The following is a 12,641-nucleotide window of genomic DNA, read 5'->3' on the forward strand; positions in this document are numbered from 1 at the left end:
TTAAACAATTCCTATTCAGCAAAGATTAACGATTTGAAAGTTGACAGATGATAAAAAAAAAGAAAAATGAAAAATTTGTTTCGTATTTATTAATTTTTAATAATTATTATTCAAATTGCTTATCCAAACATTCTTTTTAAAGTCTTCGCTGCTACAAAGAAAAAATTATTTCCTTACTTATTAATTTTTTAATATATATTGGTCAAATTGCTTATCCAAACATTCTTTTTAATGTCTTCGCTGCTACAAAGAAAAAATTATTTCCTTACTTATTAATTTTTTAATATATATTGGTCAAATTGCTTATCCAAACATTCTTTTTAATGTCTTCGCTGCTACAAAGAAAAAATTATTTCCTTACTTATTAATTTTTTAATATATATTGGTCAAATTGCTTATCCAAACATTCTTTTTAATGTCTTCGCTGCTACAAAGAAAAAATTATTTCCTTACTTATTAATTTTTTAATATATATTGGTCAAATTGCTTATCCAAACATTCTTTTTAATGTCTTCGCTGCTACAAAGAAAAAATTATTTCCTTACTTATTAATTTTTTAATATATATTGGTCAAATTGTTTATCCAAACATTTTTCTAAAGTTCTTGTTGTCATAGAGCTTGCCCTCCTGTCTTTTTCTATATGTGTTTACGATATCTTCCCTACTCTGTTCCTTTCCAAAATACACCACCTCATGCTCAGATAAATGCAAGTCCAAGTAATGATAATCCGCCTTGTCAATGGTGGCTACTGACAACTTCTTACCCTTGTTCTTCATTATGTTATGCTGAAAATCTTGCTTCCAAAACTCTTTATCATCTTCAATAAAGTATTCTGTATAACACTCGTTCAAAATGTCCAAAGGACACTTATTCATTTTCATGTTTCGTAACATATCATGAAAAGTAAAGTGTTTCAATGAGATTGGCTTTCGAGCCACCACACATCGATTGTACGTAAACAAGTCTATAAACGTAATTTTGGCTGGCGTCCATTCTCCATCATACCGCATCCAGTCTATAAATGCCATAAAATCAACATTGGGGGGTAATTCGGACCATTTCAAAAGTAATAATCGTTCAGCCATTGTGATCAAATTTAAAGATTTGATACAAATCAACCTGTCTTTACTTATACATATTCAACATTTTTTTCACTTAATATTACGCTTTATTTTTTTAATAAATAAACTTTGACACTTCATATCATACACAAAAAAAAACATTTATTATTGGCAAACATTTATTAGACATGTAGTAACTAAATTATAATATCAGACATTTTATATTAATTAAATAAATATACATGTTTTGTCAAACACAAAAAAAATATTAATGTTAGACATGTAATAACTAAATTATAATATCAGACATTTTATATTAATTAAATAAATATACATGTTTTGTCAAACACAAAAAAAATATTAATGTTAGACATGTAATAACTAAATTATAATATCAGACATTTTATATTAATTAAATAAATATACATGTTTTGTCAAACACAAAAAAAATATTAATGTTAGACATGTAAAAACTAAATTATAATCTCAGACATTTTATATTAATTAAATAAATATACATGTTTTGTCAAACACAAAAAAAATATTAATGTTAGACATGTAAAAACTAAATTATAATCTCAGACATTTTATATTAATTAAATAAATATACATGTTTTGTCAAACACAAAAAAATTTTAATGTTAGACATATTATTGTACTACAATCTTAGATTTAAGAAAATGGTATAGCACCTAAATACCTAAATGTAAAGCCAATGCCCATTTCACAGCATTCCATTTGAATAAATTGAAGGATAAATACCTTCTTAACACATATTTATTATATTGTATTAATCTTTTCCTTGCACTTGGAAAATAAGTAAGCAATCTAAAAAAACTGATAGATTTTCCTGACATTTTTTCCATTCGTTCTCTCGTTACAAACATATATCTTAAGTTTCCAATGCAACAATGTAGACATTTTCCATAATCTATTATATCCCAAAGATGATAACATTTGAGATGCATTTTAAAAACGCAACATTTCTTTCTAACGCTAAATGCATCGTTAGGGCGACGACAAAGAAAGCATATTTCCTCCACTGGCTGTAGGAATCCATCATTGAGTGACATTTTTTAATTAATTTTATTAAGTAAAATAGTTGTAAGAGATGAAATTTGTGTTTAACAATTTATTATGCCTAATGATTATCACTTGGCATGAACAGTTGGAGTATTATACCTCTAGATCTGAATTAAATATTAGCGACACTTTTTTTTAATTGCAACTTGAAACTCTGGAATTTACAAACTTGAGATTTATCTAGCTAGAGGTGTGATAAAAATACTACAAATCTCCTATTTTTTGTTTTCTTTTTAATTTTTATTTATTTCTTATTTATTTTCATTTATTTATTTATTTAATATAAAGTTTTTATTTATTTTTATTTATTTATTTAATATAATATTTTTTTGTATTTTCTTTTAATTTTTTATTCATTTATGTATTTATTTATACATATTATAAAGGTTTATCTAAATAATGACAATGACACTCTAATAGTTATTACTCGTTTAACCTACTCTTTTTGACCTAAAAATTATAGCATTTATTCTAGAAATAAAGATTTTCTTTTAATTTTTTATTCATTTATGTATTTATTTATACATATTATAAAGGTTTATCTAAATAATGACAATGACACTCTAATAGTTATTACTCGTTTAACCTACTCTTTTTGACCTAAAAATTATAGCATTTATTCTAGAAATAAAGAGTACATAGCGAGTCTTGTATCATGAATAATGCTGTTGATACTTTACCGCCTGTAGAAGCATCTGCTCAAAATAACACACCGCCTCAATCCTCTGATCGTATCATAATTGATAAAATATTAAACAATGAAATCTTAAAGCAAAAAGTAGACTTGTGGAGTGAAGCGGGTGTTTTAAATTTAATTCAACCTGAGTGGAAAAGCGTCTTATATAATCATCCAGTATATCAGAGGCATTTAAACAAACAAGTCAAATTCAGTACCAAACAGGAAGCTAACAAGCATTATGTGATTCATAGACTTCATGAAAAAGATGACCAGTTTGAAATATTGGTAGCAGGATATTTTCGAGTCATTGAAAATTCTGCTCCCTGTGGCAATAATGGCTGCATCATAGTAAGTACTTGTGCTCCCATTGTTGAAATTGGTAAAGTTATGTGTGATCTCAAAGAGTGTTTTCCCAATTGTAAGTTTTATGTCAATTCGTGTGGAGGTATTTGCCCAGCGTGTCGTTCCAACAAAATATATAAAAACAACTTGTGGTGCATTCAAAACACTCAAGTGTTTACCAAAGACGGTATTTGTTTAGCTAATCGTATTTATGTAGAAACAGTTTTTAAACAAGCTTGTTTAGCTATTATGCGTCTCAATATTACCATGAAGTATGATTTTGGCAATGCCAGTAAAGTTGGTGGTGTGGTGAAATCAATGTGTTTTATTCAAGAATCGCTCTTGAGACCCGAAGAGCCTATTGTGAAAGGAATTTTAGCATTGGATATACCATCGCACAATTCTCAGGAGAAAAAGGAAGACACAGTGATGATGATGTTTGGTTTACCAGAGGGAACCAACACTCTTATGAAGTCATCCAATTATGATATAAACACCGAAACATTTAAATAACTATTACAAGTAACTATAAGTTGCAAGTCTTGAATGACTTTAATAAATATTTGAATGAATTTGCTAAACATAAATGTATCATTGTATCTGACAATAAATGTCTATGATTAAATGCCAACTTTTTCATATAACTGAGCTACAAAATGTGTCATTTTTTCAATCACTCGAATAATACTTGCATCTTTTGTATTTACAGAATTATAGGGTTCAATTAAGATTCTAAAGTCGTACCTGGGATCCATGTTATGATTTACACAATCATCAATACCAATCAATATAATATTTTCCGAGTAAAGGTTTCGAATAAAATCAGAGTGTTTTGGAATACCACAAAGATGATTAGACTTTTTGCACACAGTTCGAGCATATATTTTAAAAGCATATTTACAAAGTGTGGGGAAAAAACCATTGACAATAGACTGAACATAATGATCTGCCCCGTAACTCCATAGTATAATATCAATGTTGACGATTTTTAAATAATGAAATAAAAAATCGACATAGGGTCTAACCTGAAAAGTACGATTATCAAAATATCCCAATGTCTCGTCTAAATCCAGAACACATACAATTTTCATGTTTAAAGAATTAACTTTATTATTTTCAATTGATATATGTGTTCAAATGTTTACAATGTTTGCAAACACATTTAATGCAAATCGTGTTCAAATGTTTTTGTGATCTAATATTTACAAGATTTTCAATACATAAGAAATGGTTTACATTTGGTTTGGATAACACATTTGATGAAATTTTTGCCTGTTGAGTAATAGGTAATGTGTAAATATAACACATTCACTATTATTTTTTAATTCAACATCTCATGTATAACAGTTTATAAAAACAATGTTACCTTTTTTACAAAAATCAATTTTTTTAATCTTTTTTTCTTCAGTAAGACTTGTTAAAATCTTTTTCTTTTCATTAAGAGTTGCGAAGTTCCGTTTCTTTTCATTAAGAGTTGCGAAGTTCCGTTTCTTTTCATTAAGAGTTGCTAAAATCCGTATCCCTTCAATAAGACTTGCTAAGAGCGGCTCCCTTTCATTAAGACTTGTTATCTGTTTCCTTTCATAAAGATTTTCCATAATCTGTTTTTCGTCAATAAGATTTGATAACCATGTCGCACTTTGATCCAAACATTTTACAATTTCTTCTGTATATATCAACCTTTCTTGTTTGGAAATTCCGATATTTACATTTTTGTCCAAAAATAGTTTGAGACGGTCGATGCAATTGAAATCGTTCACAATCCACTTGAAAATGTTTCCACGACCTCCTGTTTTTTCTCTCTTAGCCAAAATGTGATTTCTATCCACAAGTTGCGGAGACTGATCATTCTGATAATGAGGAAAGTCAACTTCAGTCTCTTGCGTTATATTAAACACTTTCCACAAATAAGCACATCGTAAGTGGTAAATGGAAGAATCTCCCAAGAAATATTTACCAATTTCTTCACTCTCTTTAAGGGGAAGCTGACACAAGAAACATTCAACCGGATTCGATGTCATAGTTGCTGGAGAGAAAGAGTCAGGAATAAATAAGAAGGACTATCAATTAGGAAATTGGCACTAAATTATGCTACACAAACTTCCAACAATACTGTAGACGCTCTCATGTGAAATGTAGAAATCTCAAGTTAAATGTAGAAATGATGACGTAACTGTCAAGACAAGATCCAAGAAAAAAATATTTCAGAGCATCTGGTATTGCGTAAAAGCAATGATGACGTAACTGTCAAGACAAGATCCAAGAAAAAAATATTTCAGAACATCTGGTATTGCGTAAAAGCAATGATGACGTAACTGTCAAGACAAGATCCAAGAAAAAAATATTTCAGAGCATCTGGTATTGCGTAAAAGCAATGATGACGTAACCATCCAGGCTAAACCAGCAACTGTGACCTCTGGATGTTACGCACAACATTAGACACTGCTTACATTCATTCAAAGAATATTTATTCATAGAATCCATAATATTTATTCATAGAATATATAATTCTTTCGCTCAAAATTCGATATCAAGTATACCTCACCATGTCGTCTAAAAACAGACGTCATATTTCTTTTCAAGACAACGTTACTGTCCATGAATACCCAGCCGATCCTTTACAGATTTACTACTTTACTGAACATGAAGCAACGACTCGAAAAAGAGGAGAATGTTTTCATGCTTGTAATCCAAAAAAAGAGCTGCAAAGATTTAAACATATTTTAACTGAATGTTTACGCCATTCCATGTCTCTCTTATTTGGAAATCTAGGCCGGCATCTGCATCTATTACATTATTTATTAGATTTTGCCTTCTCTTCGCACCAGAGAGTTGCTGTAGTTTCCGACTGGGAATTTGATTCCGACTGGGAATTTGATTCGTCTTATCAAACATATGATCCGAAAAAAGAATGTGATGTTTTGTTTTTAATCGAGCCACCTTTTGGAAAGCAGATTCAATTTCAATCGTTTTGTGCTCACCATGTTATTATTGTATCGAGTCACTTGAATGTGACTGTGTATGATTCGATACCTGCCTTTTTCTTTCATGTGGGATACGTAAAATATTATCCATCGCTACCTTCAGTCCACAACAGCGAAAAGTTTTTTCCACCAAAGTTTTATGATCCAAGTTGGAAGAAACCTGAAGGAATAATTATGTGTTTGGATGTGATGCAGTGTACCTCAGCTTCTGAAGCGTTTTTAAGAGTGTTGACTGGAAAAGAAATGATTATTCCAAATAGGTATACTATTAGCATGCCTATCACTATTCAAAAAGAATTGGAAGCGTTGTTATCCAAACAAGAGACGCTATCCCTGTTAACGCATCCAAGACTAGTACATTTATATTGTTTCTGACACATGTAAAATATTATATACATTTATATTGTCTGACACATGTAAAATATAATTTACATTTATATTGTCTCTGACACTTATATTGTCTCTGACAAAATTTTATTTTCCGTTGCTTATGTGTATATATTTAATAATAAAAAAAATCAAACACTTGACAAATGTTTAATTTCTTGTGACAAAATTTATATTTTTACATTGTTTTTTAGTTTTTTATCAAGATATTATTTTTTAAGTGGTTATTGATGTAAATAAAAAATAAAAGAATGGGGTAATAAATAGGTTACTAATAATATATGAAAAAGTATTACATATATAAGTAGATTTTACTCATTTCTAGAGAAAAGTGTTGCTGATAATATATGTTGAAAATATTAGTTTACTTGGCTGTTAGATTAAATGGCAATTCAAAAAACCTATTTTTTACTCATTTCCAGAGAAAAGTGTTGCTGATAATATATGTTGAAAATATTAGTTTACTTGGCTGTTAGATTAAATGGCAATTCAAAAAACCTATTTTTTACTCATTTCCAGAGAAAAGTGTTGCTGATAATATATGTTGAAAATATTAGTTTACTTGGCTGTTAGATTAAATGGCAATTCAAAAAACCTATTTTTTACTCATTTCCAGAGAAAAGTGTTGCTGATAATATATGTTGAAAATATTAGTTTACTTGGCTGTTAGATTAAATGGCAATTCAAAAAACCTATTTTTTACTCATTTCCAGAGAAAAGTGTTGCTGATAATATATGTTGAAAATATTAGTTTACTTGGCTGTTAGATTAAATGGCAATTCAAAAAACCTATTTTTTACTCATTTCCAGAGAAAAGTGTTGCTGATAATATATGTTGAAAATATTAGTTTACTTGGCTGTTAGATTAAATGGCAATTCAAAAAACCTATTTTTTACTCATTTCCAGAGAAAAGTGTTGCTGATAATATATGTTGAAAATATTAGTTTACTTGGCTGTTAGATTAAATGGCAATTCAAAAAACCTATTTTTTACTCATTTCCAGAGAAAAGTGTTGCTGATAATATATGTTGAAAATATTAGTTTACTTGGCTGTTAGATTAAATGGCAATTCAAAAAACCTATTTTTTACTCATTTCCAGAGAAAAGTGTTGCTGATAATATATGTTGAAAATATTAGTTTACTTGGCTGTTAGATTAAATGGCAAACCAAAACTGCAAAGTGTAAACACCGCGCGTTTTAAAATTGATCAAAGGAGGAGGGGTGGTGCCACAATCGCCGTGGAAAGAGAATCTCCATCGGTTTTGCTTTCTCCATTGCATCTCTATGCAGGGGCGGTACAAAAAAGAAAAAGGTACGCCAACGGGACGCGGTGTTCCCAGGTGGTCACCCTCCCAAGTACTGACCGCGCCCGATGATGCTTGAACTTCGGTGATCGGACGAGAACCGGTATTTTAATCATGGTATGGCCGTTGATTTTACCGATATATACTGATATAAAATTATTGTTTTGATGTGCCTAGCCCGCAGGGCTATCTACACCTCCATCGAAATTAAAAGGAGATTTAGGGAGGAATGGGGGTTAGAGAGGCAACGCAAGCAAAGTCGTTTGAGAGAGTAATTATGCATAGTTAATAATTTGTACACACGAGTGTACAGTCTAAATTGAGGAAATGACACGGAAAACATACGAAATTGACATAAAAGGGAGGTATTTACATTGGGTAGCGAGAACATTCGAGAGAGCAAAAGGCCCTTTTTAGGGCCATTATTCAAATATCGGAAACTGGAGTATGAGCGGTCGTAACATGAATTAGAATATACAATAGTAGTAGCAAGTCCGGATTAAATATATAATAACATAGTGAAAATAGAACAAGTTAAGAATAAAATAAAATATGTACAGCGAAATGCGGGATATAAAATATGTACAGCGAGGCGAGAAGATCCGATGGCCTGTTAAATGGCCAGGTGGTATCTCGGTTGTCTAATAGTGATAGCGTATATAATAAGATCGTAAAATAAAATAACAAATTCTGGGTTAATATATAAATGTTGACAAAATAGTAGCGGAGCTTAAAATAATCAAAATATGTACATGGGGGATCGAACGCACGCGAGCGGGCGGAGTGAGCGAAGGCCTTTTTTAGGGCCTGGGATCGTCGAATCTATCCTAGGATGCTTTGGAGCGGGCGCATCTCTCAAGTCCCTGCATCTTTCCCTCGCCTCCCCCCTGCAGATTGATGCAGTTCGTTTTGAGAGCGCTCGCGTAAATATAAGTTAATTGAAATGTTTTGATAGAATGCCGTCGCTGATGAAAAAGGCGGTGGCAGCCGCTGATTTTATTAAATCTAGTGTCTCTTATAAGGTATCAATTCTTTGTTAAACAATTTATAGAATTTACCACCAGGGGATTAAAATTAATCAAAACCATTTGCCACCAGGGGTTTGAATATTAAATGCAGCATTTGTTTGACATTTAACATCTCTACCAGATACCAATTGCCTAATATGTACTCCTCGGAGGATGATGAAGCAGAGTATTTCCATGATCACAAAGTAGCCTATTACCGGCCAGTCGTGGGCGAGTGTTTCCTGTGTTGTCATCTGGACGACTCTACCAGCTTCATACCTTATCCCAAATGCTGCCCTCTTCATCAATTTCACAGTCGATGTTACGATTTCTGGAAATTATTCTATGGCTACTCAAATTGTCCCCATTGTCGATTTGAAGATCTTTCTGAAAATACGGTGATTCGGCTAAGAAATATATATTTTCCAGGATTTAAAATGAACGCATTTCGAATGTTAAAATTTAACCCAGAGATACCAGAAAAAGACAAGGTGTTTGATCATCTCATAAAATTGCAACGTGGTGATACAGTAGATCCCCCTTCTTTGGAAGCGATCGATTGGATATGGAATTTGGCAGAGGTATACAAACCAACCCAAGGAGAATGTTATTTGTGCACGGCTCCAGATGATGAAACCAGTATCGTTTTGTGGCATTGTTGCCACACTTTGACACTTAATCACTATAATAAAATACACTATAAATGCTATAAAGACTGGAAAACGTTGAGTGAAAGCGATAATGGCCCGTGTCATGCCTGCGAAACAAATCAAGTGTTTCGACTCCGAGAGGAAACCTATCCTGGAAAGCGAGTGAATATATTCCAATTATTGCAATATTCCTATCAAGTGGACTATCCTGTAAAAGAATATGAAACTTTCCCAGAAAGTTTTATTACAGAAAGTTTGCAAGAAGAATCCCCCACAGACAATCCTATGGAGGGTTCTAGTAAGGACTATATCATAGAGCTATTTCCTTACATTCCTCCTACAAACATGAAAAAAAGAAGAGAGATTTTTTTTGTCACTCCCAATCGAAGAGCATACTTTCCCATCCGAGGAGAATGTTTTTTGTGCTGTGCTCCTGACGACAATTCCAGCATTGTTCCTGAATTTGAATGCTGCCCCGACCATCGACTTCATCGTAGATGTCATGATTTGTTCAAACTCATGTATCCCGAGGAAAACTTTTGCCTTCATTGTAGAGAGAGAAACAAGGGACTATTGCAGGATAGAGACACTGAATTTAGAGGCCTAAAAATGAATGTGTTTCGTATGTTTAAGTTCTATGTAGGATGGGAAGAAAAGGAGTTTTTATATAATCATCAGTGTAAATTGAAACGAGGCGAAGATGCCGGCCCCCCCACTCTGGCCGACATAAAATGGGTAAAAAATTTGAAAAAGTGTTGTCCCCTTACTACAGGAAAATGCTATTTATGTGGTAAACGGGACGATGCAACGAGTCACATTGTGTGGGTGTGTGGTTTGAATATTCAATATGGAGAAAATTACAAACTGCACCTCACATGTTGGGTTTTGTGGCAGATTATGACTAATGGTCACGTGGCAATTCCTTATCACAGTAATGTGTTGGTGCAATTGCGAGAAATTAAACATCCTGGAGAATTGGTTAATGCATTTGCCATGTTACAATATGATCCCGAATGTAAAAAAGAACTGTTAAAGCAAAAGGAACTGAGAAATCCAATTGTCACTTACGCGGTGGAGTGGGCTTTGGAAGCACTTGTACGGGACAGTTAAAATTTTCAAATTCATTTTTAGTGGAAAATTCATTTCTTTAATCTTTTTTTAGTCCTTCATCTTTAAACTGATGATTATATATGTATATATACTATATATGTATTCGTAGGTGTGTGTGTATTACGAATGATTATTTTTTTCCACAAACGACATAAAACCCTTTAATCATGGATTTGTTATTTTTTGCAAGAGCCATCTTGGTTGCTATTTATGTATTCATAAACTGCACACTTTTGCTATAAATAAAGAGATGTTGATTTATTGTGTCAAGTGTAAAAGTAAAACAGAAACTCTAGAACCCAAACCAGCTCTAACAAAAAATAACAAAACCATGATTAAAGGGGTTTGCGCCGTTTGTGGAAAACAAAAAAATCAGTTTGTTAAAGCATCTGAAATAAATTCTATTACCAATGAAAACTGTGCAGAATATATAGATGTTGATGATTATAAAGACAATTAAAAATAAAACTGTTGATAGCAGTAATAAATATAATTTTTAGTAAGCATCCAATATTTAACTATTGGTTGTTATGAGATTCCAATCAGAACTTGAGGCTTTGGAACTTTTTTAATTGCAAACCTAAAATTTGTTTTAATTATAATTTAAAATTTTGAATTTTCAGACTTTTGATTTAAAACCACAATAAAAATTAATGTTCTAAATTCTTAAAGCTTTTTAAATATATTTTAAAAATTTTATTTCTTACAATGTTCATCTTAATAATTTTGTACATTTGTAAAAAAATAAAATTTCTTGTCAAAGATTTGGTTATGACATTTCTTTATACACTGCAAGACTGACCAATCAATCGAAATTTGGAAAATTCCAAACTTCCTAATAAACAAATTTTTTATCAAAGATTTGGCTATGACATTTCTTTATACACTGTAAGACTGACGAAAGTTTGAAAAATTCCAAACCTGCAAGTTATGAGTTGGAACCCTTAAATCTTAAATTTACAGTTACAAAGAGTTCTTATAGTATCTATTCATGAGTTGGAACCCATTAATTTTAAATTTACAGATACAAAGGAATTCTTATGGTATCTGTAGACTAATGAATCGAGAGTTTGAAAAATTCCAAACCTACTAATTATGAACATATAGATACCAAGAATTCTTACTGCATCCCTAGTCCACCCAGTTGAAAGTTAGAAAATCTCAAATCTATAAATTATAGTTATTAAAAAAAAAAGTATTATTATTTTTTTTAATATATATTTTTATGACTTGAGAATCTAGATTTCGTCTGTTGGTTTAAAATAAATCAATTGTATAGCATAAATTTTAAATTTCTCTCTATTTTAAAATATGAATTATTAGTTTTTAATTATAACCTCTCTTTTTACAATATAAAAAGTATCAATTGTATAGTATAAATTTTAAAATTCTCTTGATTTTTAGTTGTTTTTATTTATAACCTCTTTTCACAATATAAAAAGTATCAATTGTATAGTATAAATTTTAAAATTCTCTTGATTTTTAGTTGTTTTTATTTATAACCTCTTTTCACAATATAAAAGTATCAATTGTATAGTATAAATTTTAAAATTCTCTTGATTTTTAGTTGTTTTTATTTATAACCTCTTTTCACAATATAAAAAATATCAATTGTATAGTATAAATTTTAAAATTCTCTTAATTTTTAGTTGTTTTTATTTATAACCTCTCTTTTCACAATATAAGAAGCATCAATTGTATAGTATAAATTTTAAAATTCTCTTAATTTTTAGTTGTTTTTATTTATAACCTCTCTTTTCACAATATAAGAAGCATCAATTGTATAGTATAAATTTTAAAATTCTCTTAATTTTTAGTTGTTTTTATTTATAACCTCTCTTTTCACAATATAAGAAGCATCAATTGTATAGTATAAATTTTAAAATTCTCTTAATTTTTAGTTGTTTTTATTTATAACCTCTCTTTTCACAATATAAGAAGCATCAATTGTATAGTATAAATTTTAAATTTCTAGCTTTTTTATTTATAATCTCCTTTTTAAAGCTATATAAAAGAAATCAAACGTTTAAA

The 12,641-nt window shown here is 30.5% G+C and overlaps 1 protein-coding gene and 1 pseudogene across 2 annotated transcripts in view; both read right to left on the bottom strand.

The window, feature by feature from the left end:
* Positions 1-12,641, bottom strand: part of LOC147816694 (uncharacterized) — a 197,103-nt gene that overhangs the window by 53,765 nt on the left and 130,697 nt on the right. The gene's annotated exons all lie outside the window — the stretch shown is intronic.
* Positions 7,855-7,974, bottom strand: LOC147816696 (5S ribosomal RNA; annotated as a pseudogene).

This window comes from Parasteatoda tepidariorum, chromosome 1 (assembly GCF_982258835.1).
Source record: "Parasteatoda tepidariorum strain Cologne lab strain chromosome 1, Ptep-v5.0, whole genome shotgun sequence".
NCBI classification, from domain to species: Eukaryota; Metazoa; Arthropoda; class Arachnida; order Araneae; family Theridiidae; genus Parasteatoda; species Parasteatoda tepidariorum.